General features: G+C 47.0%; 1 protein-coding gene and 1 long non-coding RNA gene across 2 annotated transcripts in view; one reads left to right on the top strand and one right to left on the bottom strand.

The window, feature by feature from the left end:
• LOC121005743 (oocyte zinc finger protein XlCOF6-like) overlaps window positions 1-27,851 on the bottom strand; it is a 177,776-nt gene that overhangs the window by 68,038 nt on the left and 81,887 nt on the right. The gene's annotated exons all lie outside the window — the stretch shown is intronic.
• The window catches only part of LOC121003625, a 30,579-nt gene continuing 3,970 nt past the window's right edge, over window positions 1,243-27,851 (top strand). The window contains exon 1 of the long non-coding RNA XR_005779566.1: window positions 1,243-1,303. This is a non-coding gene — a long non-coding RNA (uncharacterized LOC121003625). The remainder of the gene's footprint in view (window positions 1,304-27,851) is intronic.

Raw genomic sequence — 27,851 nt, 5'->3', positions numbered from 1 at the left:
TCAACTAAAGGACACTTCATCTGGTCTCCAACAAATTGGATGTTCTGGTCCGGGATTGTCACACCCTGCCCTATGGGTGTTCTGAGGAGATCTGACAGTTTGATTTGTTGTGGGTTTGAACAGAATCCCACCTCCTCCCAGGTGTTGTTCTTTAGGTAATTGAGGCTATTTATTCCTCCCTCTCCCTATAGCCTTTGCGGGTTATAGTTCTGCCTTGTGTGAGCTCTGGGAGTTTGGTGGATCGTCTGCTCCAACACATCTCTAGATAAGTCCTTTTCCCTTTTTCCTTCTGTGTCTAATTTTACTAGGCCTCTAGGGTGACGCTAGCTCCTTCGTTTGTTGAAGGAGCTGGGTGTCTCTTTCCCTTTTCCCTACAGCTGAGGGTTTGGTTCAGTGTGTTATAGTCCTAGGTACGTGGGCATGTGCATATCTACCATCGAGAAATGCACATGGGCATAGCAGCTTAGGGAAAGTGTTTTAGGGATTGCTAGGAGGTTACCCCTTTGTTCCCTAGCATTTAGGGCCTAGTCAGTTGTTTTGTTTGCTTTGCCATGTTCTGTTTCCTTCTCTTATCTTACCTACCGTGACATTATAACCCGCCATACCATCATTTTTCCCTTGCTGTTTGCAAAATGGAAACTATTGATGCTTTGGTTAATCGCATGCAGGGTTTGTCTTTGGAGGTAGCTGACCTCCGCAATTCGGTTGCACGGTGTCAGAGTACTTTGGCGTTTGGCGCTGCCGGGGGAAACCAGGTCTGCCTGGAACCTAAGGTCGCTGTCCCTGATAGGTTTTCCGGGGGAAGTGATAACTTTGTTCGGTTCAGGGAGTCCTGTAAATTGTATTTTCGTCTGCGTCCGATTTCATCTGGAGACGAAAAACCAAAGAGTAGGGATTATTATTTCTCTGCTAAAAGGTGACGCTCAGTCTTGGGCTTTTTCTCTGCCGACCGATTCTCAGTCCCTCCGGTCGGTGGATGAATTTTTCAGAGCCCTGGGCCTGATTTATGATGACCCAGACCGGGTCTCTATCGCTGAATCTAAGTTGCGCAGCCTGTGCCAGGGAGAACATACTGCTGAGTCGTATTGTGCTGAATTTAGAAGATGGGCTAATGACTCGGAGTGGAATGATCCTGCACTTCGTAGTCAGTTATGTCAGGGGCTATCTGTGAGATTAAAAGATGCCTATTTCTTCTGGCAGCACAGCCTGGAATCTGACTCCTCAAGTAGATGCTGGAAGAAATAAAAGTGCCAGACGCTCCATGGTGAAGGATTGTCAGAGGAGGAGGAAACGCCCCTTTCAAGTAAGTGGAAAACTCACCAGATCAACATATGTTAAGTCTCCAAAGCCAGAAAGATCTGTAGCTCTGTCTGGTGGTAATCAACAGATTTCCGAGAATATAAATGAGGAAGTAAATACCCAGGATTCTATAGAAGACATATTCAGAAGATCTCAGACGTGGACTGGAGCAGGGGGCGTTATATAGAAGACATATCCAGGAGATCTCAGAGACGTGGACTGGAACAGGGGGAGTTATATAGAAGACATATCCAGGAGATGTCAGAGACGTGGACTGGAGCAGGGGGCGTTATATAGAATACATATCCAGGAGATCTCAGACGTGGACTGGAGCAGGGGGTGTTATATAGAAGACATATCCAGGAGATCTCAGAGACATGGACTGGAACAGGGGGCATTATATAGAAGACATATCCAGGAGATCTCAGAGACGTGGACTGGAGCAGTGGGCGTTATATAGAAGACATAACCAGGAGATCTCAGAGACGTGGACTGGAGCAGTGGGCGTTATATAGAAGATATATCTAGGAGATCTCAGAGACGTGGACTGAAGGAGGGGGCATTATATAGAAGACATATTCAGGAGATCTCAGACATGGACTGGAACAGGGGGCGTTTTATAGAAGACATGTCCAGGAGATCAGAGACGTGGACTAGAACAGGTGGCGTTATATAGAAGACATATCCAGGAGATCTGAGAGACGTGGATTGGAGCAGGGGACATTATATAGAAGACATATCCAGGAGATCTCAGAGACGTGGATTGGAGCAGGGGGAGTTATATAGAAGACATATCCAGGAGATCAGAGACGTGGACTGGAGGAGGGGGCGTTATATAGAAGACATATCCAGGAGATTAGAGACGTGAACTGGAGCAGGGGGCGTTATAGAGAAGACATATCCAGAAGATCTCAGAGACGTGGACTGGAACAGGGGGCGTTATATAGAAGACATCCAGGAGATCTCAGAGACGTGGACTGGAGCAGGGGGCGTTATATAGAAAACATATCCAGGAGATCTCAGAGATGTGGACTTGAGCAGGGGGCGTTATATAGAAAACATATCCAGGAGATCTCAGAGTCGTGGACTGGAGCAGGGGGCGTTATATAGAAGACATATCCAGGAGATCTCAGAGACGTGGACTGGAGCAGGGGGCGTTATATAAAAGACATATCCAGGAGATCTCAGAGACGTGGACTGGAACAGGGGGCTTTATATAGAAGACATATCCAGGAGATCTCAGAGACGTGGACTGGAACAGGGGACTGGAACACCCAAAACATAAGAATTCATACTTTTCTAAAAATCACTAAAAACATGACTGGATAAAAATGAGTGGCACTGCAAGAAGAGGATCACACCCCCAAGGATATATAAATATACGACACGAGGCAGAAGTTGGTTTCTTATTCAAAAGTTGCAGTGAGCGTACCAAGGGGAAATCGGATGAAAGCGGCAATAAAATACAAAAGAGGGGCACAAAATGGGCAGAATGAAATGAATTCGGACACTGATCTCACACTGGTGACATACAGAGGATGGTGCCCGCACCATATGCAGGGGAGTTCAGCCCAAACCGGTTCTGGGCACAAAGTGGACAGACGGACAATGTCACTGATTTCAATAAGTAACTGGTGTTTTTAAAGGGTTAAATGAATTTGGGCCGGGCTGAACTGAAATATATATGATGTGGGGTATCACTTTTTATATGTGGGCAGTGTGAGATTAGTGGCTGAATTCATTTAACACTGTGGATGACATTGTTATGGTGGCGCCACGGATGTCACTGTTATGGGGACGCTGTGGATGACACTGTTTTGGGGACGCTGTGGATGACACTGTTTTGGGGGCGCTGTGGATGACACTGTTTTGGGGGCGCTGTGGATGTCACTGTTTTGGGGGCGCTGTGGATGTCACTGTTTTGGGGGCGCTGTGGATGTCACTGTTTTGGGGGCGCTGTGGATGTCACTGTTTTGGGGGCACTGTGGATGTCACTGTTTTGGGGGCGCTGTGGATGTCACTGTTTTGGGGGCGCTGTGAATGTCACTGTTTTGGGGGCGCTGTGGATGTCACTGTTTTGGGGGCGCTGTGGATGTCACTGTTTTGGGGGGCGCTGTGGATGTCACTGTTTTGGGGGCGCTGTGGATGTCACTGTTTTGGGGGCGTGTGGATGTCACTCTTATGGGGGGGTGGTCCGAAGCCTGTAATTCTGCTCGTAGATAAATATGATATATGATATAACGGGTAGTGTTGATCGAGCACCGTAGTGCTTGGGTGCTCGGGCCGAACACATCGTGATATGGAAGCAGGGTGGATTTGATTTAAATCACTAGTCAGTAAGGCTTGATTTAAATCATAGTTTTCTACATAAAGACTAATTCTTTCTGGTATAACCTCTAATAGTAGATGAAGATTTTTAGAATAACAACTTTTCATATTAGTTTGATTAGGTTGATTCTGTATTCATAGGTTTGTAGAAGTTAGGATTAAGGTATTTTTCTCAACTCTGTTCATGTTATAACATTTTTGCATTTGTGAAGAAGAGGCATGTGATCTCTGCTGAGTCAAATTTAGTTTTGAGAACTGCAAAAGTAAACCAAGCATCTGTGATAATACAAACCGGATTCCAAAAAAGTTCGGACACTATACAAATCGTGAATAAAAACTGAATGCAATGATGTGGAGGTGGAGGTGCCAACTTCTAATATTTTATTCAGAATAGAACATAAATCACGGAACAAAAGTTTAAACTGAGAAAATGTACCATTTTAAGGGAAAAATATGTTGAATCAGAATTTCATGGTGTCAACAAATCCCCAAAAAGTTGGGACAAGGCCTTCTCCCCTTCTTCTTACAACACTCAACAGACGTCTGGGGACCGAGGAGACCAGTTTCTCAAGTTTAGAAATAGAAATGCTCTCCCATTCTTGTCTAATACAGGCCTCTAACTGTTAAATCATCTTGGGCCTTCTTTGTTGCACCTTCCTCTTTATGATGCGCCAAATGTTCTCTATAGGTGAAAGATCTGGACTGCAGACTGGCCATTTCAGTACCCGGATCATTCTCCTACGCAGCCATGATGTTGTGATTGATGCAGAATGTGGTCTGGCATTATCTTGTTGAAAAATGCAGGGTCTTCCCTGAAAGAGATGACGTCTGGATGGGAGCATATGTTGTTCTAGAACCTGAATATATTTTTCTGCATTGATGGTGCCTTTCCAGACATGCAAGCTGCCCATGCCACACGCACTCATGCAACTCCATACCATCAGAGATGCAGGCTTCTGAACTGAGCGTTGATAACAACTTGGGTTGTCCTTGTCCTCTTTGGTCCGGATGACATGGCGTCCCAGATTTCCAAAAAGAACTTCGAATCGTGACTCGTCTGACCACAGAACAGTCTTCCATTTTGCCACACTCCATTTTAAATGATCCCTGGCCCAGTGAAAACGCCTGAGCTTGTGGATCTTGCTTAGAAATGGCTTCTTCTTTGCACTGTAGAGTTTCAGCTGGCAACGGCGGATGGCACAGTGGATTGTGTTCACTGACAATGGTTTCTGGAAGTATTCCTGAGCCCATTCTGTGATTTCCTTTACAGTAGCATTCCTGTTTGTGGTGCAGTGTCGTTTAAGGGCCCGGAGATCACGGGCATCCAGTATGGTTTTACGGTCTTGACCCTTACGCACAGAGATTGTTCCAGATTCTCTGAATCTTCGGATGATGTTATGCACAGTTGATGATGATAGATGCAAAGTCTTTGCAATTTTTCGCTGGGTAACACCTTTCTGATATTGCTCTATTATCTTTCTGCGCAACATTGTGGGAATTGGTGATCCTCTACCCATCTTGGCTTCTGAGAGACACTGCCACTCTGAGAAGCTCTTTTTATACCCAATCATGTTGCCAATTGACCTAATTAGTGTTAATTGGTCTTCCAGCTCTTCGTTATGCTCAAATTTACTTTTTCCAGCCTCTTATTGCTACTTGTCCCAACTTTTTTGGGATTTGTTGACACCGTGAAATTTTGAATCAACGTATTTTTCCTTTAAAATGATACATTTACTCGGATTAAACGTTTGATCTGTCATCTATGTTCTATTACAAATAAAATATTGACATTTGCCATCTCCACATCATTGCATTCAGATTTTATTCACAATTTGTTTAGTGTCCCAACTTTTTTGGAATCCGGTTTGTATCTTGTAGGCAGAGAAACTGCCCAATAATCTTACAAAAACATCTGGAAGAGCATGACATTGTGAATGGATTAATGGAATTTATTTACCAAAAAAATTACACAAATAGAAACATAGAATGTGTCGGCAGATAAGAACCATTTGGCCCATCTAGTCTGCCCAATATACTGAATACTATGAATAGCCCTTGGCCCTATCTTATATGAAGGATGGCCTTATGCCTATCCCATGCATGCTTAAACTCCTTCACAGGATTTGCAGCTACCACTTCTGCAGGAAGGCTATTCCATGCATCCACTACTCTCTCAGTAAAGTAATACTTCCTGATATTACTTTTAAACCTTTGCCCCTCTAATTTAAAACTATGTCCTCTTGTAGCAGTTTTTCTTCTTTTAAATATTCTCTCCTCTTGTCAGGACTGGAATAATGGATCAGGTGTGGAACCCCTTGGCAGGGATGAAATAATCCCAAAAATTAGCGTAGTACAAGAGGTCAATCCAATCGAGTAGTCGGTTCCAGTTCCGGGTCGTGGCAGGCAGCAGAAATCGTAATCGAGAGAACAGGCAAGGAGTCGGTAGCTGGGAAGTCAGGATAAACAGCGGATTCACAGGGAAGAGCTGGGTGTTCACCATAAGGTTGAATAACTCAGCAATGAGTCAAGGCTCTGACTGGCTTTAAGTACACAGTGAACCCAGGACCGCCCCCCCTGGTTGCCGGGCAACCAGGAGGCCTCCTAGTCAGAAGCCAATCATAAGGCTGAGGGCAAGTGACGGAGGCTGAAGCCCTCCCCCAGCCTGAGTAGCACCTATGGTCTGGGATGGCGCGTGTGCACTACGCTCGTATACCCGCGCACACGCGTGCGGCTTGTGTACCGCGCACGCGCACCCGCCGTCCGACTCGCGCAGGTGCACTGGCCACATCGACGTCAGGTGTCCTGCCAGGAGAAAGAGGAGGAGCCATCTGCACCCGCCGCCCGCGCCTGTGAACCTGATGCTTAACAGCCCCCCTGGTTCCCTGACAGAGCCCCCAACCAAGGAGCGGCCGCCGGACGCGAACCTGGGATGGCCGATCAGGATGAGCCCTGTGGAATGCACGGACCTTGGCGTCTGCATGAAGGTTACCTGCTGGTTCCCAGGAACGCTCCTCTGGCCCATATCCCTTCCAGTGGACAAGGTATTCCAAGACTCCACGGCGCCTACGGGAGTCCAAGATCCCCTGGACTTCATATTCATCATTGTTATCCACCTGAATGGGAGTGGGTGGTATCGGCACTCTGCCCACAAGGGTGTTGGCATAAAAGGGTGAGAGTCCCGTAGAGGTATGCTGCTGTTGATTGTATGCATATTCTGCCAGAGGTAGAAGGTCCACCCAGTCGTAGGTATGACAAATAGCAGCGGAGATACTGCTCCAAGGTTTGGTTCGTCCTCTCCGTCTGGCCGTTGGACTGGGGATGATAAGCAGGTTGCGGGTGATGTGCAGGCAGCGGCAAAATTGGCTCCAGAAACGGGAGGTGAACTGCGAACCCCGATCAGACACAATAGAGGAGGGAAGTCCATGTAGGCGGAACACGTGCTGTAGGAACAATTTTGAGGTACGTTAGGCCGTTGGAAGGCCGGTAGTCAGGATAAAGTGGGCCATCTTGGTGCATCTATCTACTACAACCAAGATCATAGTGTGGCCCTGTAAAGGAGGTAAGTCCACCACGAAGTCCATGGCGAGGTCCCTCCAGGGCACCGTTGCCACGGGTAAAGGTTGTAATGGGCCGACTGGCCGGGTGTGGGGTCTCTTGTGCATGGCACAGATAGTGCATGAACCCACAAAGGACCGTACATTCACCACTAGGGAAGGCCACGAGAACTGCCTCTGCACGTACTCTAAGGTATTGCGTATTCCCCGGTGACCTGCGGTTGGGTGGTCGTGATGATGTTGCAGGATCGGCACCCGATGGGAAGTAGACCTTTCCCTGATGGTAACGTAGAACCTGTGTCACCGCCAGCTCTCTGAGAAGGTCTGGCAGACGTTCTTCTGTACCTCTTGCATGATGTTCTTTGTTTTGGCTTCACTTTGTCATCTCCTTTCCTTCTCCCAGCTGTCACCTGTTTACACTAATTGCCTCCCTTTATATTCCCTCCCATACTGCCTCACTTTGCGGTGTATACTACTTCCTGGATTGTAGTGATCACTGCTGGAGACTTCTGTTGCTGCTTGTTCAGATAAGTCCTTTCATGTATTGTGTTTTCTTGCTGGCTTGATTCTAGGTGACCCTGACTCCCTCCGTATTGAGTGCAGGGAGTCGGTGGTCGTGTCCCCTCACTATTATAGGGTTGTCAGGTGTCACACAGTCTAGGTACGAGGGCATGCAATCGTCTACCTCTGAGACCCTTGTATGTGCTTAGCAGTCAGGGTGAGCTCTTATGGTTGTATAGGGGTCACCTTTATTCTCCTTAGTTTGGGATCAAGCCAGTCGGATGTTTATCCATAACTTCCAGCTATCTGCAACATCATCCGTGACATTATAAACCGCCATTACCGTCTTAAGCATGGATCTGGTTTCAGCCTTGATTGACCGCATGCAGGATCTTTCACTGGAGTTAGCGGATCTCCGTAAAACTGTGTCTCAGTTTCAGGTGACCGGTTCTGCTTGCGTTCATGGAGTTTGTTTAGAGCCTAAGATCTCGCTTTCGGATACGTTCTCCGGGGGTAGTGAGAATTTTGTTCGTTTTAGAGAGGCTTGCAAACTCCATTTTCGCCTACTTCCCCATTCCTCTGGTGATGAGGAGCAGAGGGTGGGGATCATCATCTCGCTGCTCAGGGATAATGCTCAGTCTTGGGCCTTTTCGCTGCCGGTGGGGGCACGGCCCGTCCGATCGGTGGATGAATTTTTTGTAGCCCTGGGGCAGATATATGATAACCCGGATCGTATTGCTCTGGCTGAATCTAAACTGCATCTTTTATGCCAGGGTAAACAGTCCGCAGAGATATATTGTTCAGAATTTCGGAGATGGGCAGCTGATACTGGTTAGAATGATGCTGCACTCCGAAGTCTATTTTGCCATGGTCTTTCGGAGGGATTGAAAGACGCATTTGCCTTTCATGAGAGACCTGCCTCTTTGGAGTCTGCCATGTCTCTAGCTGTTCGGATTGACAGGCGTCTTAGAGAGAGAGGAGAGACCACTCCTTCCTGTCATATTCAGTCCAAGGACAGTGGGGCGGTCTCATTCAGTGCGCAGGGGCCTCAATCTCTCTCAGTTCCCTCTGAGCAGGAGGCCATGCAGCTGGGTTTGCATGCCTCTGATAGTAGAGGATTCAGTTCTCAGAGGAGGGTTTGTTTCTGTTGTGGGGGTATAAATCATTTGGCAAATGTTTGCCCCTCTAGGATATTCAGGGAGTTTTCTGAGGGTAATAAAGAAACAAAAAGAAAAAAAACCTCTAGAATTTTTTCATCTGTTACTATTTGCAAGGTTGATGTGGAAATTGAAGGTTTTCCGTTTGCTTGTAGTTCCCGTTTTGTCCTACCTGCCAGGGTGGTGCTAGAGAGCAAGAACATTCTTTGTGAGATTTTTGTAGATAGTGGAGCAGCTGTCAATCTCATTGATAATCAATTTGCTATAACACATGGTTTCCAGGTATGCACTTTGGGAAAGAATATACCTGTCTTTGCTATCGATTCCGCTCCACTTTCTCAAAGATATGACTAAGAAGGGGGTAGATTTTTCCTCCTGGTCGGTAGATGCGCTTAAGGCCTTTTCTAGTAAGATCTTGTCCATCATCAATCCCGTTGCCTTCCGTCTTGATCTTCCTCAGACTTGGAAGATCCATAATGTCTTTCACAGGTCCCTATTAAAACCTTATGTCCAACCCACTGTACCCTCCTCTTTGCCTCCTCCTCCGATTGTTTTTGATGGTAATCTTGAATTTCAGGTCTCTAGGATTGTGGATTCTCGCATTATCCGCGGTTCTCTCCAGTACCTCGTTCAATGGGAGGGTTATGGTCCTGAGGAGAGGATGTGGTTCCCAGTGGCGGACATTAAGGCCACTCGTCACATCAGGGCTTTCCATAGGTCACATCCTGAGAAGGTGGGCTCTGAGTGTCCGGAGTCCACTCGTAGAGGGAGGGGTACTGTCACCGCCAGCTCTCTGAGAAGGTCTAGCAGACGTTCTTCTGTACCTCTTGCATGATGTTCTTTGTTTTGGTTTCACTTTGTCATCTCCTTTCCTTCTCCCAGCTGTCACCTGTTTACACTAATTGCCTCCCTTTATATTCCCTCCCATACTGCCTCACTTTGTAGTTTATACTACTTCCTGGATTGTAGTGATCACTGCTGGAGACTTCTGTTGCTGCTTGTTCAGATAAGTCCTTTCATGTATTGTGTTTTCTTCCTGGCTGGATTCTAGGTAACCCTGACTCCCTCCGTATTGAGTGCAGGGAGCCGGTGGTCGTGTCCCCTCACTATTATAGGGTTGTCAGGTGTCACACAGTCTAGGTACGAGGGCATGCAATCGTCTACCTCTGAGACCCTTGTATGTGCTTAGCAGTTAGGGTGAGCTCTTAGGGTTGTATAGGGGTCACCTTTATTCTTGTTGTATAGGGGTCACCTTAGGGTTGTATAGGGGTCACCTTTATTCTCTAGTTTGGGATCAAGCCAGTCGGATGTTTATCCATAACTTCCAGCTATCTGCAACATCATCCGTGACACCCTGCCTTTGGGGCAGGTGTGCTGCTTATGATGGTACGGTCATGCTGGCTTGTCGGATCTCTTCGAGTAATAAATGTTGTGTGGCCAGAAAATAGGTGCTTGGAAGGATGGTTTCCGGACGCAAAAACACAGGAGTCATGAAGACAGGAGAGGGTATCGGCCTTCCCGTTCTTTGATTCAGGATGATATGTTATCTGGAGGGTGAAGCTGGAAAAGAAGAGGGCCCACCTGGCTTGCCGGGCCATAACCTCTTAGCAGTACGAAGGTATTCTAGGTTACGGTGATCAGTATAGACGGTTACCGGATGCTTGGCTCCCTCCAGTAGATGCCGCCACTCCTCCAGCGCGTTCTTTATGGCCAGTAGTTCCCTCTCGCCCACATTGTAGTTGCGTTCCGCCTTGGTTAACTTGCGGGAGTGGAATGCCACTGGGTGTAGAAGTTGTTTCTCCCCTTGTCTTTGGGAGAGAACTGCCCCGACTGCTTTCTCTGATGCATCTGTCTCCAGGTAGAAGGGGAGAGCGGTGTCAGGCTGCGCCAGTACCGGAGCTTGTGTGAAAAGCCTTTGGAGGGTTTGGAAGGCCTTGTGAGTGGCAGGGGTCCATACAAATGGAACGTTGTTCCCGGTTAGGACCGTAATAGGAGCGCATATGGCCGAGAAATCCCGGATGAATCGACTGTAGAAATTTGCGAAACCGATGAACTGTTGGACCATTTGTCGTTTCGTGGGATAGGCCATTCTAGGATGGTCTGAACCTTCTTGGGATCCATCTCCACTTTTCCGGGGGGACAGTATGTATCCCAAGAATTCAATAGAAGGAACCTCAAAGATGCTTTTCTCCAGTTTCCCATAGAGTCAATGTGTCCGAAGGCGTTGGAGGACTACCTTCACATGTCTCTCATGCTGCTGGAGTGTGTGGGAAAAAATAAGGATGTCATCCAGATACACTACCACGTATGTGTCTAGAAGATCGTGGAAGACATCGTTGATAAAGCTTTGGAAGGTAGCTGGGGCGTTGCACAGCCCGAAGGGCATCACCAGATACTCAAAATGACCGAATCTGGAACGAAAAGCCGTCTTCCATTCATCGCCCTGTGAGAAGGCACAAGGTGCCATAATAGATGATAGATACGTGTCACCGAGGTGCCTGGCCTCAGTGAAATGAACCGGTAATGTTTTGTCAGCAACCCTAGGTTACTGACAGTTGCTAGAGGTAGTTTAGCTGCTAGCTGCAGCTGATCCGGGCCGGGTTTCATTGGAGTAGTCAAAGAGCAGGGTGGGATGACTACTCCCACGTATCCAGGCCAGGTGTTGGCTGGCCTATTTAAGCCAGGAATCCCAGGAGAGCTGGGGGTGTGGTTCCTAGTCTGGAAGTGTAACAGACTGGGAGTAAAGCTGTGTGGTGTGTAGCTGTGTTGCTGTGGAGAAGCCTGTCATTACCTACTTTCTTTTCCCCCTCTCCAGCGGGTGGTGGAACTCTGGAACTACAGAGGACTGTGAGTTATACCATTTCATATGAACTATGTTTCTTTCTGTTTACCCGCTGAAGTAAGCGAGCATTTGTTAAGGCTGTGTTGAACAAAATGAAAGACTATTGTTTAAATGACACCTGAAGTCACTGTTTGAGCTGATCCACACAAGATTGTAGGCCCCCCAGAGATCGATCTTGGAGAACACTCTGGCATCCTTCACTCGGTCCAGGAGATCAGGGATGAGAGGGAGAGGGTATTTATTTTTCCTGGTGATGTTAAGGCCCCGGTAGTCCACACAGGGCCGAAGACCCCCGTCCTTCTTCCCCACAAAAAAGATACCTGCACCGACTGGGAAGGTGGACGGGCGGATGAAGCCCTTCGCCAGGCTCTCCTCAATGTAATCCCTCAGCGCCTGGGTCTCGGGCTCAGACAAGTTGTATAACCATCCGTACGGCAGCGGGGCCCCGGGGAGTAAGGTGTCTGCCCCCGCTTTCTCAAAGACATCCGCATATTCCTCATATTTAGCGGGTAATACCCGAGGAGATGAGGCCAAGACCAGCAGAGAACCAGGAGCGGAGGAGATGCAGTGGGAAATGCAATAGGAAGACTGAAATGTGACACGTCCCAGGGCCCAGTCTATTTGGGGGTTGTGCTTTCTAAGCCATGGGATGCCCAGGATAACTGGAAACAAAGGAGAGGGTACTGTAACGGTCGCGTACACACACACACACAGGGGGGAGGGAAGTGACCACTGCGCTCCACCCTTACCCCTGGCCCTGCCTACTTGCCTCGCAAGTCCTAATGACAGGGGACAACTGGACGGCAATCCCTAACTTGGAGTAAGTGCAGGGATGACAGACAGACAAACAACAGGACGTGAACGGACCGAGTCAATACCAGGAAAGCTGCAAAGTACAAATGGAGCAAGCAGAGAATTGTCAGGAGAAGCCGGGGTCATAAATACCAGGAGAGCAGAGAAGTACAAGAGGAGTCCTAAGAGAGTAGTCAGGTGGGAGCCGAGGTCACAATACCAGGACGGAAACGCAGTACAGGAGGAGCAGGCAAAAGGATGGTCAGGGAACAGGATCAGGTAAGTATTCAGCAGTCCAACAAATAGCCAGGAACCTAGAAACTAACAGGCAACCTGTAGCCAGCAGGCTGCCTGTATTTATAGTGGGGAGTGAGGGTCATGTGACGTGGCCAGCGTCAAATGACCGACAGATCAACCAGTCGAGCACCGAGTGATCAGCTCGGCGCTCAAGGCAGACTAGGAGCAGGGAGCCACGCAGCTAGTAAAGCCGCCCTGGGAATGAGGTCAAACACAGAACCTCATTCCAAAAGCTAAGCAACAGTTCTGCGGGCAATGGGGGACCGAGTGCACCTTCGGAACCCCGTGACAGTACCCCCCCTTTTACGAGGGGCCACCGGACCCAAGACTTCAGGCGATGGCTTTTCAGGGTGTTCTAAATGAAATTTACGAACAAGTCTAGGAGCATGAACCTCCCTGGCAGGTACCCAAGATCTCTCTTCAGGTCCATACCCCTTCCAGTGAATCAGGTACTGCAAGGAATTACGCACCTTCCTGACATCCACTATTTTAGACACCACATACTCGACAGCATTATTAACAAGAACCGGCGGAGGCGAGGCTTTTGATGGTACTACCGGTTCAAAATATTTTTTAAGCAGAGATTTATGGAACACATTATGAATGTGGAATGACTCAGGCAGCTCCAACCTAAAAGATACCAGGTTAATCACTTCCATGATCTTATATGGTCCAATAAAACGAGGAGCAAATTTTTTAGAAGTTACCTTGAGAGATAGATTCTTGGAGGACAACCATACTTTATCCCCAGCCTTGAGTTTTTGAGAACATTGAGCCTTTTCTAGGTTCGATTGAACCCGGGCCCAAACTGTACACAGTTCGGAGGAGAGTTTATCCGCTTCAGGGTTAGAGGAGGAGACGGACGACCCAGAATGAAAACGGGGATGAAAACCATGGTTACAAAAGAAAGGGGAGACCCCAGCAGAAGAATTGACACGGTTATTCAAAGCAAATTCAGCCAACGGAAGGAATTTGACCCATAATTGCTGGTCATCAGCAACATACAACCTCAAGAATTGTTCCACAGACTGATTAAGGCGTTCAGTCTGCCCATTACTCTCAGGATGGTAGGCGGAAGAAAAAGACAATGAAATTTTACATCTTTGACAGAAGGCCCTCCAGAATTTGGACACAAACTGCACACCCCTGTCAGAAACAATATTTTCCGGGATGCCATGTAAACGAACAATCTCTCTCACAAAAATAGACGCCAGAGTTTTAGCATTCGGAAGTTTAGACAGGGGAATGAAATGAACCATCTTGCTAAACCTATCGACCACTACTTAAACCACAGTCTTACCCTCTGCCAGCGGTAGGTCAGTTATAAAGTCCATCGAGATATGGGACCAGGGTCTACTGGGAATGGGTAGGGGTCGTAGGTTACCAGCAGGGCGAGTCCTAGGTGTCTTGGACCTGGCACAAACCTCACAGGCTGACACGTAGGACTTGACATCCCTAGTTAGAGTGGGCCACCAATAAGATCTAGAAACCAGATCCTTAGTGCCCTCAACACCCGGATGTCCACAAAAGGCAGAATCGTGACACTCACCCAACAGCTGGAGACGAAATTGTACGGGAACAAACAACTTATCTGTTGGGGTGGATACCGGTGCCAGATGTTGTTCAGACCTAATGCGAGCCGAGATATCCTGGGTAAGAGCTGCTAAGAAGATTTTTGCTGGTAGGATGGATTCAGGTGGTACCTCAGTAGGTTGAAACGCCTGGAAGCTCCGAGATAATGCGTCCGCCTTCACATTTTTACTTCCCGGCCTGAACGTGATGGAAAAATCAAAACGAGTAAAAAACAGAGCCCATCTGGCTTGACGGGGATTCAACCTCTTAGCAGACTCGAGAAACATAAGGTTTTTATGGTCAGTGACAACAGTTACACAATGTCTTGCCCCCTCCAGGAAATGCCTCCACTCCTCAAATGCCCATTTAATGGCCAGCAGCTCCCTATTCCCTATGTCGTAGTTTCTCTCCGTGGGAGAGAATTTCCTGGAGAAGAAGGCACATGGTCTCAGATTTGTGAGGCTAGCAGGGCCTTGTGAAAGGACTGCTCCTACGCCGTCCTCGGACGCATCCACCTCCACAATAAAAGGTTTCTCCTGATCAGGCTGGATCAGAATGGGAGCGCTACTAAATGCCTTTTTTAATTTTTCAAATGAAGAAATGGCCTCAGTAGACCAATTCTCCAAATCCGCCCCTTTCTTAGTAAGGTCGGTCAACGGTTTAGCAATTACGGAAAAATTCATAATAAATTTACGATAATAATTGGCGAAACCTAAGAACCGTTGTAAGGCCTTTAAGGATGAAGGTCTTACCCATTCCTTAATTGCTAGTACCTTACCAGGATCCATCTTGAAGGCGTGAGGAGTCAGAACATGCCCTAGAAACAGAATCTCCTGTACACCAAAGACACATTTCTCTTGTTTAGCGGATAGCTGATTCTCCCTCAACACCTCTAATACTTGTTTAACATGAGACACATGGGATTCGAAGTCAGGAGAGAGTATCAAAATGTCGTCAAGATAGACAATAACAAATTTACCTAAGTACTCCCTAAGAATGTCATTCATGAAGTTTTGGAACACAGCTGGGGCATTGCTGAGTCCAAAAGGCATCACTTGATATTCAAAGTGTCCTACCGGAGTATTGAACGCCGTCTTCCATTCGTCTCCCTCCTTGATTCGGATTAGATTGTATGCCCCTTTCAGGTCAATTTTGGAAAACCAGGTTGCCCCCAGAACCTGGTTAAATAAATCCGGAATCAATGGGAGGGAGTATCTATTCTGGACAGTGATTTTATTTAATCTCCGGTAATCGATACACGGCCTAAGACCACCATCTTTTTTCTTAACAAAGAAAAACCCCGCCCCCATAGGAGAGACAGAAGGTCTAATATGCCCTTTACCAAGGCTCTCCTTAATATAATCTTCCATGGCCTTGCGTTCGGGCATAGAAAGATTATAAATTCGTCCTTTAGGAAACTTGGCCCCCTCTACTAGCTCTATGGTACAATCATAAGGTCTATGGAGGGGTAGAACCTCCGGGGTTGGTGATGAGAATACATCAGAATATTCTCTAACAACAGAGGGTAAAGTTTCAGATTTTACTGAGACCCCAGCCTGTACCACGGACAAGCACGAGTCACACTTAGGCCCCCATCTCACCAACTCCCCACTGGACCAATCTATAGTGGGGTTATGTAGTCGGAGCCAAGGCAACCCTAGTACCACCTCAGCAGGTAGGTTCTCCAGGACTAGAACCGAACATCTCTCTGAGTGGCACACACCCACGGTTAGAGAAATCTCCGAGGTACATAAGCTCACCGTACCACCAATAAGAGGAGTAGCATCAATAGCCATGACATGGATAGGAGTTGGTAAGGCAAACATAGGAATACCCAATCTTACAGCATACTCAGAGTCAATAAAGCTAGCCGCTGAGCCAGAATCAATAAAGGCCTTACCCGGCCATTTATCTACTCCCAGAGAAATCGTAATGGGTACCGAAAGCTTACATTTAGAAAATTCAGGGTGTACCTGGTCTTTAGGTTGCCTTGTCTTAGGAGACTTGACAGAGAGGACCTTCTTAGGACACTGGTTGATCCAATGGTCAGGATCTCCACAGTAAAAGCATTCTCCACGTCTGCGGCGAAGATTCCCTCGGGTCATGCCAACCTGCATGGGTTCCTCGGTGGAGACCTCAGCATTGTCTCTGGGATAGGCCTCTGGCTGGACCACCATCTGGGAAGAGAACTGTTTTTCCTGTCGTCTCTCTCTAACCCGTCGGTCAAGTCGGACAACAAGGGTCATCATCTCCTCTAAGGTCTCTGGAAGTTGATAACTGACCAGAAGATCCTTTAATTTATCAGACAGACCTGACCTGAACTGACTCTTCAGGGCTGGTTCGTTCCATCCTGAGGGGACACACCACCTTCTGAATTGGGTGCAATAATCCTCCGCTGGAAAATTGCCCTGAACCAGTGCCTTTAGAGCCGTCTCGGCTACTAGAGCCCTGTCTGGTTCATCATAGAGGGTACCCAAGGCCTGAAAGAACCCCTCCACAGAATATAAACAACTGGTGCCAGCAGGTAAAGAGAACGCCCAGTCCTGGGGATCACCCTGTAATCGGGAAATGATAATGCCCACGCGTTGACTCTCGGGGCCAGAGGACACGGGGCGCAAACGGAAGTAAAGTTTGCAACTCTCCTTAAAAGAGAGAAACTTCCTCCGGTCTCCAGAAAAGGGTTCTGGGAGCTTAATTTGGGGCTCAAAATGCGGACTGGAGGCCTGAGGAGTGGAAGAACCTTGCCCTAACTCAAAAGAACTGAGTTTTTCCCCTAACTCCTGCACCCTCTGCGTCAGATTAGAGACATGGTCAGTCAGGGTCACCAGAGGATTCATAATACAGTGGTTATTGGGCCTGTTAATCTGTAACGGTCGCGTACACACACACACAGGGAGAGGGAAGTGACCACTGCGCTCCACCCTTACCCCTGGCCCTGCCTACTTGCCTCGCGAGTCCTAATGACAGGGGACAACTGGACGGCAATCCCTAACTTGGAGTAAGTGCAGGGATGACAGACAGACAAACAACAGGACGTGAACGGACCGAGTCAATACCAGGAAAGCTGCAAAGTACAAATGGAGCAAGCAGAGAATTGTCAGGAGAAGCTGGGGTCATAAATACCAGGAGAGCAGAGAAGTACAAGAGGAGTCATAAGAGAGTAGTCAGGTGGGAGCCGAGGTCACAATACCAGGACGGAAACGCAGTACAGGAGGAGCAGGCAAAAGGATGGTCAGGGAACAGGATCAGGTAAGTATTCAGCAGTCCAACAAATAGCCAGGAACCTAGAAACTAACAGGCAACCTGTAGCCAGCAGGCTGCCTGTATTTATAGTGGGGAGTGAGGGTCATGTGACGTGGCCAGCGTCACATGACCGACAGACCAACCAGTCGAGCACCGAGTGATCAGCTCGGCGCTCAAGGCAGACTAGGAGCAGGGAGCCACCCAGCTAGTAAAGCCGCCCTGGGAATGAGGTCAAACACAGAACCTCATTCCAAAAGCTAAGCAACAGTTCTGCGGGCAATGGGGGACCGAGTGCACCTTCGGAACCCCGTGACAGGTACGATGTCCCACACGATCTCTTCACGGTGTTGGCGACCAACGGAAAGGATAAGAGGGTGTGATTCCATGGAGACAGGTCCGGTTTTTAATGTACTGCCGTCCACCATGTGGAGTCGGGATGGGTGTTCCTTGGGGCGCAAGGGTATTCCTAACTGCGTGGCAAGCTTGAAATCAATGAAACAGCTGCTTCGAATCGAATCGATTAAGGCCGTAAGTTCATGGCCAGTTCCGTTCAGCTGCAGAGAAACACATAGAGTTAGACGAGAAGAACCGTTGTATACAGGTATGTTCAAGAACACGGCGGAACTGACAGTCCTACCTGTAGGTGGTTTGACAGGACAGTCTCTCAACATATGCCCGGATTTGGCACAGTAGAGGTAGAGATTGAGAGTCCGCCTTCTGGACCTCTCAACCGCTGAGAGTGTACCCCTGACTACTCCGACCTGCATTGGTTCGTCCGGGGTGAGGTCTCCCACTGTGGAGGATTGCCCAAGGACTGAGACTGGAAGATGATTGGATCGCCGTGCAGGAGGAGGCAGAGCGTGCTCATCAGCCCTTCCAGGACCTCCGGGACCCCGATACGGGCGAGTTCGTCTTTTAACTGGTCTGACAGTCCGATCCGGCCTTAAAGTGATCATCAGGCCCACAATATAATTAAAGTTTTACGCACAAAACCAAAGTAAAAAATCGATTTTATAGGAGAAATTGATTGAAAACATTCTTTCCTGTATATTTACCTGTATATAAAGTGCAAGTGCTGCCAAAAATTGCAAGGAAGAGGCACTCCGATACAACCTGTATATCACATAAAGGAGGGCCTCATTCACATTGAGTTGCGGGCCTGCAGGTGAGCTGACCCTGTAAAGATTCGAGTTGCAGGCCTGCAGGTGAGCGGACCCTGAAACAAATTTGATGTGAGGGCCTGCTGGTGAGAGGACCCTGTAAAAAATTAGATGTGAGGGCCTGCTGGTGAGCGGACCCTGTAAAAAATTATATATGAGGGCCTGCTGGTGAGCAGACCCTGTAAAAAATTAGATGTGAGGGCCTGCTGGTGAGCGGACGCTGTAAAAAATTATATGTAAGGGGCCTGCTGGTGAGCGGACCCTGTAAAAAATTATATGTGAGGGCCTACTGGTGAGCGGACCCTGTAAAAAATTATATGTGAGGGCCTGCTGGTGAGCTGTCCCTGTAAAAAATTAGATGTGATGGCCTGCTGGTGAGCGGACCCTGTAAAAAATTATATGTGAGGGCCTGCTGGTGAGCGGACCCTCTAAAAAATTATATTTGAAGGCCATATATGCGAGGGCATTATACAGTCCTGATCAAAAGTTTAAGACCACTTGAAAAATGGCAAAAAATCATATTTAGCATGACTGGATCTTAACAAGGTTCCAAGTAGAGCTTCACATGCAACAAGAAGAAATGGGAGTGAGACAAAACATTTTTTGAGCATTCAATTTAATGAAAACAACGAATAAACTGAAACAGGCTGTTTTTCAGCTGATCAAAAGTTTAGGACCACACCTCCAAAAAAAAAACGAAACCCCCCCAAAACAGAAATCCAACTGTACTGTAGCGTTGTCCTGTTGAAAAACCCAGTTGTTACCACACACAAACGAGGGCCCTCAGTCATGAGGAATGCTCTCTGCAACATCTGGACATAGCCAGCGGCCGTTTGACGCCCCTGCACTTCCTGAAGCTCCATTGTTCCACTGAAGGAAAAAGCACCCCAGACCATTATGGCGCCCCCTCCACTGTGGCGCGTAGAAAACATCTCAGGTGGGATCTACTTGTCATGCCAGTAACGTTAGAAACCATCAGGACCATCAAGGTAAAAAAAATTCTCATCAGAGAATAAAACTTTCTTCCACCTTTGAATGTCCCATGTTTAGTGCTCTCTTGCAAAGTCCAAACGAGCAGTTCTGTGGCGTTCAAGGAGACGAGGTCTTTGAAGAAGTTTTTTGTTTTTGAAGCCCTTCAGTCTCAGATTCCGTCTGATGGTTATGGGGCTGCAGTCAGCACCAGTAAGGGCCTTAATTTGGGTCGAGGATCGTCCAGTGTCTTGACGGACAGCCAATTGGATCCTCTGGCTCAGTCCTGGTGAAATTTTTTTGGGTCTTCCAATTGACTTTTTTGTTCCATAACCCTCAGGATCATTTAAGAAATTCCAAATTACTGTCTTACTGCATCCCACCTCAGCAGCGATGGCGCGCTGTGAGAGACCCTGCTTATGCAGTTCAACAACCCGACCACGTTCAAAATGGGAGAGTTTTTTTGCCTTTGCCATCACAACGTGTGACTACCTGACAGAAAATGACAATGAATCCACATCTTTGCACAGATTTGGCCTTTTAAAGGCATGTGGTCCTAAACTTTTGATCAGCTGAAAATCAGCCTGTTTCAGTTTATTCGTTGTTTTCATTAAATTGAATGCTCAAAAAATGTTTTGTCTCACTCCCATTTTTTCTTGTTGCATGTTGAAGCTCTACTTGGAACCTTGTTAAAATCCAGCCATGCTAAATAAGATTTTTTGCAATTTTTCAAGTGGTCTTAAACTTTTGATCAGGACTGTATGTGACAAATAAGCAATGCATGTTGATATGACAGAAAAGGAGGAGGAGGATGAGAAAAGGAAGATTCAACCATATACAAGGAGTGCAGAATTATTAGGCAAGTTGTATTTTTGAGGATTAATTTTATTATTGAACAACAACCATGTTCTTAATGAACCCAAAAAACTCATTAATATCAAAGCTGAATATTTTTGGAAGTAGTTTTTAGTTTGTTTTTAGTTTTAGCTATTTTAGGGGGATATCTGTGTGTGCAGGTGACTATTACTGTGCATAATTATTAGGCAACTTAACAAAAAACAAATATATACCCATTTCAATTATTTATTTTTACCAGTGAAACCAATATAACATCTCAACATTCACAAATATACATTTCTGACATTCAAAAACAAAACAAAAACAAATCAGTGACCAATATAGCCACCTTTCTTTGCAAGGACACTCAAAAGCCTGCCATCCATGGATTCTGTCAGTGTTTTGATCTGTTCACCATCAACATTGCATGCAGCAGCAACCACAGCCTCCCAGACACTGTTCAGAGAGGTGTACTGTTTTCCCTCCTTGTAAATCTCACATTTGATGATGGACCACAGGTTCTCAATGGGGTTCAGATCAGGTGAACAAGGAGGCCATGTCATTAGATTTTCTTCTTTTATACCCTTTCTTGCCAGCCACGCTGTGGAGTACTTGGACGCGTGTGATGGAGCATTGTCCTGCATGAAAATCATGTTTTTCTTGAAGGATGCAGACTTTTTCCTGTACCACTGCTTGAAGAAGGTGTCTTCCAGAAACTGGCAGTAGGACTGGGAGTTGAGCTTGACTCCATCCTCAACCAGAAAAGGCCCCACAAGCTCATCTTTGATGATACCAGCCCAAACCAGTACTCCACCTCCACCTTGCTGGCGTCTGAGTCGGACTGGAGCTCTCTGCCCTTTACCAATCCAGCCACGGGCCCATCCATCTGGCCCATCAAGACTCACTCTCATTTCATCAGTCCATAAAACCTTAGAAAAATCAGTCTTGAGATATTTCTTGGCCCAGTCTTGACGTTTCAGCTTGTGTGTCTTGTTCAGTGGTGGTCGTCTTTCAGCCTTTCTTACCTTGGCCATGTCTCTGAGTATTGCACACCTTGTGCTTTTGGGCACTCCAGTGATGTTGCAGCTCTGAAATATGGCCAAACTGGTGGCAAGTGGCATCTTGGCAGCTGCACGCTTGACTTTTCTCAGTTCATGGGCAGTTATTTTGCGCCTTGGTTTTTCCACACGCTTCTTGCGACCCTGTTGACTATTTTGAATGAAACGCTTGATTGTTCGATGATCACGCTTCAGAAGCTTTGCAATTTTAAGAGTGCTGCATCCCTCTGCAAGATATCTCACTATTTTTGACTTTTCTGAGCCTGTCAAGTCCTTCTTTTGACTCATTTTGCCAAAGGAAAGGAAGTTGCCTAATAATTATGCACACCTAATATAGGGTGTTGATGTCATTAGACCACACCCCTTCTCATTACAGAGATGCACATCACCTAATATGCTTAATTGGTAGTAGGCTTTCGAGCCTATACAGCTTGGAGTAAGACAACATGCATAAAGAGGATGATGTGGTCAAAATACTCATTTGCCTAATAATTCTGAACTCCCTGTACTCTTGTTTGTGTTGGAAGGGGTGCATAGGAATACAGTCTATTAACTACCTGCATTCCTCTGATGGAGTCGAGAAGTCATGGTCAAACCAGGCCTTGTTCATTTTTATATGTTCCCCTTGTCTCCCCTCCTCGGTTGGCCAAGGAAGTACGGACTCTGCCGCTAGCGTTGTCAGATGGAAAATTTTTGGAGCAATTTTCCAACAAGGATCTTCTGGTATTGCACCATTTTGCTCGTCCTCTTTGTAGCGGGGTCGAGAGGGGTGAACAACCAGTAATCCCTGTTGTTTAAAATGCGTATAACGCGCGGATCGCGGGAAAGGCAGCCTAACATGAACTCAGCCATGTGTGCCAACATGTACCAACAGGCGAGACTTCGCTGTCATCAGGATAATCCCTCCCAATCTACTCATCCTCTTCCTCCTCTTCTGCTCACCCACACAGAACAGATGGAATTAAACTTCCATGGGTAATACGCGCTGTAGCTGAGGCAATCGTCTTCTGCTCCTCCTTCTCCTCTTCATTGTTCAATTCGCGCTGAGAAGATGAACTGAGGGTGGTCTGGCTATCACCCTGTGTAATGTCTTCCCCCATTTCCACCTCTTCCACTTGCAAAGCGTCATCCTTAATTGTGAGCAGCGAGCATTTGAGAAGACACAGAAGTGGGATGGTAACGCTGATAATAGCGCTATTGCCGCTCACCATCTGTGTTGATTCCTCAAAGTTGTGTAAAACCTCACAGAGGTCAGACATCCATGCCCACTCCTCGCTTGTGAATAGCGGAAGCTGACTGGAAAGGTGACGACCATGTTGCAGCTGGTATTCCACAACTGACCTCTGCTGCTCACAAAGCCTGGCCAACATGTGGAACGTGGAGTTCCAGCGTGTGCTCACGTCGCACAACAGTCTGTGAGCTGGCAATTTCAAGCGCAGCTGTCAGTGACTTGCGGAAATGTGCACACACGCAGCGCACCTTCACCAGTAGCTCAGGCAAATTGGGGTAGTTTTTTAGAAACCACTGAACCACAAGGTTAAATACGTGGGCAAGGCATGGGATGGGTCTAAGGTTGCCTAGCTCCAAAGCCGCCACCAAGTTACGGCCATTATCAGACACAACCATGCCTGGTTCTAGGTTTAGTGGCAAGAGTCACAGCTCAGTCTGGTCTCTAATCCCCTGCCACAGCTCTGCGGCGGTGTGCTGTTTGTCACCTAGGCAGATCAGCTTCAGCACAGCCTGTTGCCGCTTCCCCACTGCAGTGCTACACTGCTTCCAGCTACCGACTGATGACTGACTGGTGCTGCACGCGGATAATTCGGAGGTGAAAGTGGAGGAGGAGGCGGAGGAGGAGAAGTGGGGGTTGGAGCCACTAATGTAGGTGCTTGCGGAAACCCTGATGGAAGTAGGGCTCGCAATCCTTGGCGTCGGTAGCACCTGTGCCATCCCAGGGTACGAGTCGCTGGGCCTGCATCTTGGACAGAGGATTGGCAAGCACATAACACGGGGGAAGAGGAGGCAGTGGTGTGACCCGCAGACACAGATTGTGGACCCAGGCGTTCGGCCCACCTATTTGGCTGCTTTCATGTCATTTGGCGGATCTTGCTGGTGGTGGTGAGGTTGCTAGTGTTCACGCCCCGGCTCATTTTGGTGTGGCACAGGTTGCAAACTAAAAAAATTTTGTCGTCCGCACTTTCCTCAAAAAAGCGCCATACTGCCGAACACCTACCCCTTGGCAAGGGAGATTTACGCAAGGGGGTGCTCCGTGGAACAGTTGTGGGCCTGTTCGGTGGTGCCCGCCTTCTACCTTTTTTCCACCCCACTGCCTCTTCCAGACTGTTGCAGTGCTGCAGATCCCTCCCCCTCTGTACTGCTCTCCTCGCTTGGCTTGTTGCCACCTTCCCAGGTTGGGTCAGTGACCACGTCGTCCAGCACCTCCTCTTCCACTTCCTCACTCTAATCATCCTTTTGATTTGTTGACCTAACCACAACCTCTGTGACTGACAACTGTGTGTCATCCTCTTCCTCAACCTCTTGAGACATTAATTGTGGTTGAGTCATTGGCAACTGTCTCGTCATCATCCACCTCATTACACACTAATTGCCGTTCCCCAGCATCATGTTCTTGTGACTCTGGATGCTCAAGAGGTTGGAAATCGGGGCACAAGATTTCAGGTCCCTCTTCAAGCGTGCTTGGCGAAAGGGCCAAATTATTTAATGGCGATGCAAAGAGGTCCTCGGAATATCCGAGTGTGGGATCACTTGTTTGGCCAGACTGTAAATGGTGGGAGGAAGGAGGATCAGGGTGAGGATTGTGTGGACCAGACTCCTGGCTACTGAGACTGGACTTGGTGGAAGACAGGGTGGTGCTTAACCGACTGGAAGCACTATCTGCTGCAATCCAACCGACCACCTGCTCGCACTGGGCTGAGTTCAAGAGTGATGTCCTGAGCCGCCCTGCAAACTGGGACATGAAGCTAGGTATCTTGGATGATTGTTTTTCTTGTGCTCTGGCAGCAGGCGCAGTTTCACCGCTCCCAGGGCCACGGCCTCTGCGTGAACCATCAGCATCATGGCCACTTCCCCGTCTCTTAATGCTCGCCTTCTTCATATTAAATGTTATATGTTATAAGGGACCGTTTATAGACAAATATAGACAAATATGGATAAATTATGGAAAATATATATTTGTTGTCAGTGATATTTTTCCCAATATCTGGGCCTGACACACACACATGTGCTTGCAGCGCAGTTGTGACAATTCACTGCAGACACCGTTTATAGGCAAAGTGTGGATAAATTATGGAAAATACAATGACTGTCCAAAAAATAAGTCACCACCAAAAAAAAAAAGGTCACACACTCTAATATTTCGTTGGACCGCCTTTAGCTTTGATTATGGCACGCATTCGCTGTGGCATTGTTTCGATAAGCTTCTGCAATGTCACAAGATTTATTTCCATCCAGTGTTGCATTATTTTTCACCAAGATCTTGCATTGATGATGGTAGAGTCTGTCTGCTACGCAAAGCCTTCTGCGGCACATCCCAATGGGGTTAAGGTCTGGACTCTGTGGTGGCCAATCCATGTGTGAAAATGATGTCTCATTCTCCCTGAACCGCTCTTTCACAATTTGAGCCCAATGAATCCTGGCATTGTCATCTTGGAATATGCCCATGCCATCAGGGAAGAAAAAATTATTGTATAGATCCCCTACCGCAAAACTGAGCCTTAATGGGATCTTGACCACTAGTTTTGAGCTAAATAGAGGTACGCGCCAGGGATGCCCATTATCCCAATTGTTATTTGATATCTACATTGAGCCCCTAGCCTTGGCCATTAGGCAAGATGATCAGGTTAAAGGATTTGGAACATTAGGAGTACAAGACCGTATCTCTTTATATGCGGATGATGTTCTTTTTTTTATAGACCATACGGAAACAACTCTCCCCAGAATCATTCAAATGGTCAATTTATTTGGTGAGGCGTCCGGCCTTCTTATAAACTGGTCTAAGACCAGTCTGATGCCAATAGACCCGCTACCCCAGAAGGAGGTTCTTGTAACTCAGCTGGACACCTTTCAATACTTGGGCTTGACTATATCGCCCAGGGTTGAAAACTTTGCCCAACTGAACCTGAACCCACTAATAACGAAAACTAGAGCAAAAATAGGGATCTGGTTGAGACTTCCCTTATCCAGAGCTGATAGAGTTTCATTGGTTAAAATGGTGATACTACCACAATTCCTGTATGTCCTCAGGAACACACCTACCTGGATAGAAGATAAATATTTTAAACTTATGGAAAGAATAATTAATGATCTAGTGTGGGAAAGAAAACGAGTTTGGTTAAAATTGGAACATCTATATAAACCACTGGAATATGGGGGTTTAAATCTCCCCTATTTTAAAGGGTATTTTATTGCTGCCCAGCTACTGATGTGTTATGAATCGGAAAATAGTGCCCTTTTAGGGAGGTTAGTAGGGAGTTCTTCACATAATAATATATTTACCCTTTTGGAATCCGGGCTACTGAGTAGCCAAGAGCGGGGTTACAGAGAGATTATAAAACTACTTTCGAAAGTGTGGGCTACTATTAGCACATGGTTGAAGGTAAAGGGTTCACTTATATTCACGCCTCTTTGGCACAATGTACACTTACAGATGTTAGATGGTATAGCAGCCGACACATTTTGGCAAAAGAATAGGATTTTTTATATCTCACAAGTGGTTAAGGATAGAGAGATTAAGTCATTCACAGAGTTATCACAAAATGTAGAAAACCTCTCCTGGTTCAGGTATTTTCAGCTGCGTTCAGCACTATCTAGTCTGGATGATAAAATAATGCTGGATATAGATAGTTCATCTTTTCTAAATGACTGGATAGGGAGGACAACTTTAAGAATTAAGATTTCAAATATATATAAACTATTACTTAAGGCACGGTTTTGTGACATACAGTCACCAGGACAAAGAGCCTGGGAGTTGGATTGTCCGAATATACAATTAGAAGGATGGGGGAATATCTTTGCTAATTTAGGCTCACTATCCCATAACTTTAACCATGTTCTAGTACACTTTAATATCTGCCATAGACTATATGTTACCCCTACATGGCTAAATAAATGTGGGTTCCGGACTACTTGAGAAACCTTGGCGTGGTGCCCGGGCTTAGACATGTTCTACACCGTAGGACATGTTGACTAATCTCTGAATTTTAAAATCAGTTTGAGGGTTTAGTAAGACTGCAGAGTGCACCTGTATTTGCTATTATTTTGTTATATTGTTATATTGATTATGACATCCACACAATTGCTACCTTGTGTAGGATGTCTATTGTGGTACTTGTGGTTCGCCGCGGGCATCCTCCACCGTATGCATTTTTGCTGGGGATCGCCATTAGCAATGGGCCACAAGTGCAGGATTTGCTCCCCTATATACACTGCTCAAAAAAATAAAGGGAACACAAAAATAACACATCCTGAATTAATTAAATATTTTTCTGAAATACTTTGTTCTTTACATAGTTGAATGTGTTGACAACAAAATCACACAAAAATAAAAAAAGGAAATCAAATTTTTTAACCCATGGAGGTCTGGATTTGGAGTCACACTCAAAATTAAAGTGGAAAAACACACTACAGGCTGATCCAACTTTGATGTAATGTCCTTAAAACAAGTCAAAATGAGGCTCAGTAGTGTGTGTGGCCTCCACGTGCCTGTATGACCTCCTTACAATGCCTGTGCATGCTCCTGATGAGGTGGCGGACGGTCTCCTGGGGGATCTCCTCCCAGACCTGGACTAAAGCATCTGCCAACTCCTGGACAGTCTATGGTGCAACGTAACGTTGGTGGATAGAGCGAGACATGATGTCCCAGATGTGCTCAATTGGATTCAGGTCTGGGGAACGGGCGGGCCAGTCCATAGCATCAATGCCTTCCTCTTGCAGGAACTGCTGACACACTCCAGCCACATGAGGTCTAGCATTGTCTTGCATTAGGAGGAACCCAGGGCCATCCGCACCAGCATATGGTCTCACAAGGGGTCTGAGGATCTCATCTCAGTACCTAATGGCAGGCCCTCCAAAGAAATGCCACCCCACTCCATTACTGACCCAATGCCAAACCGGTCATGCTGGAGGATGTTGCAGACAGCAGAACGTTCTCCACGGCGTCTCCAGACTCTGTCACATCTGTCACATGTGCTCAGTGTGAACCTGCTTTCATCTGTGAAGAGCACAGG

The sequence above is a fragment of the Bufo bufo genome, chromosome 6 (genome assembly GCF_905171765.1).
Source record: "Bufo bufo chromosome 6, aBufBuf1.1, whole genome shotgun sequence".
In the NCBI taxonomy this organism is placed as follows: domain Eukaryota; kingdom Metazoa; phylum Chordata; class Amphibia; order Anura; family Bufonidae; genus Bufo; species Bufo bufo.
Note: the sequence above shows the minus strand (reverse complement) of the source record. Positions and strands in the feature narration are given on the sequence as shown.